Here is a 1,533-nt window from a genome sequence, read left to right as displayed (position 1 = left end):
GTGTCCACAGATCTGACACCACAGCCCGTTCTGCACAACCTGGGTCTTGGTTCTCCAGGCCTAATGACAGAACCTCCTGGTCAGCACCTGAAGATGACCCGGCAGAATAGGGCCTGTGATTTTCATATCCTCTGTTGCTTGCTGGGCCTTCTTTACCCCCTAATGAGCTCTCTGTCTTGTGTTTTATTGTCACGCTTTGAGGAGTGTGGAGAGAAGGAATTCCGATTTTACTTCCTTCCCCTTCTACGTATGCCTGTTGTTGTTGTTGTTACGAGATGCCGTGGATTTGAGGGGCAACCCTGTGAACAATATATCTGAACCCATTTTATCAAGCACTCTGGTGAGTTGCTTGATGTCTTTTTGTAGGAATTGGTGCCCAAAAGCAGTGCTTTGGAGCTCTGATGATTAGGAGAATAAGGAGTTAGGTACACAAATAAGTCAAAGGCTACCTAACCCTCTGATTGTTCACGTTTCTTCATGTCAGGAAAGTCCAGTGTGCGCAGGGATCTGAAGGGGCTGATGGGAAGGAGGGAGAAACCTCTGTCTCGAATCTTTGTAGAACCTGCTGTTGTTCAGGGCCACATTCAGTTTTCTTCCCAGTAGTGTCGGGGACTAGGAGAGAGCAGATATGGAATCTGAGTCCTCCAAACTGAAAAGCAAACACCTGCATACTCTTGTTGGTTGTGAGAGCAACTTCCTGCGTTGCCTCTGGACTGTTGTGTATAGCTTTTACGTACGTTATTCCCAGAAGTCTCATTTGAAGCTGGCCCGAGTTTAATCTGCTCTTGACGATGTAGGTCAACTGTATTGACAAATAATCTTTAGTCTGTCCTTGTGCGTTTGTGCAGAATCACAGCTGTGATGTCAGACTCACAACAGACCCTCCAGCTGGCTTTCAGAGACAGAAAATCACAGAGGAGGAGACGAGTCATCTTTCTCCTGTGAATCAAGTGCAGGATTGAGAACACCTCCCTTTGTGTCAGCGTCATAACTCCCTTAGCACTCCACCAGAGTTCGCTAAGTTTTATGTTATTATTCTTCGTGCACGCCTCAGAGCAACCCTACAAACACGGAGCACCCTGTTCAATCCTGCGCCATCCTCACACTTCCTGACACACACGGGCCCATGGTAGCAGTCAGTGTGCAGTCCACCTGGTTGAGAGTCTTCCTCTCCTTCGCCGACCCTCCACCCTGCCCAGCATCCAGGCCTTCTCCCAGGACCAGCACCTCCTCGCAACATGCACCAAGCAGGAGAGGGGAACCTCATCAGTCTTGCCTCCAAAGAGCACTCTGTCTCTCAGACACTTCTGTTTCTTTTCCTGGCCATCCGTGTGATGTTCAGTGCACTTCTAGTCACATGATGATCATGAATACGTTGTATACTGTATGGAACTGACCCATAGCTGACCCTCCAGCAGGTGTGTGTGTGTGTGTGTGTGTGTGTGTGTGTGTGTGTACTATCAGATGTGACTGGTACAGGAGGAGATTGTCCCTCCTTCCCCGGCAGAGCATCTGGTGGATTCGAACCATGTG

Source organism: Elephantulus edwardii, unplaced genomic scaffold, assembly GCF_000299155.1.
Source record: "Elephantulus edwardii isolate Elephantulus edwardi_28Jun2011 unplaced genomic scaffold, EleEdw1.0 scaffold00528, whole genome shotgun sequence".
Lineage (NCBI taxonomy): Eukaryota > Metazoa > Chordata > Mammalia > Macroscelidea > Macroscelididae > Elephantulus > Elephantulus edwardii.
Note: the sequence above shows the minus strand (reverse complement) of the source record.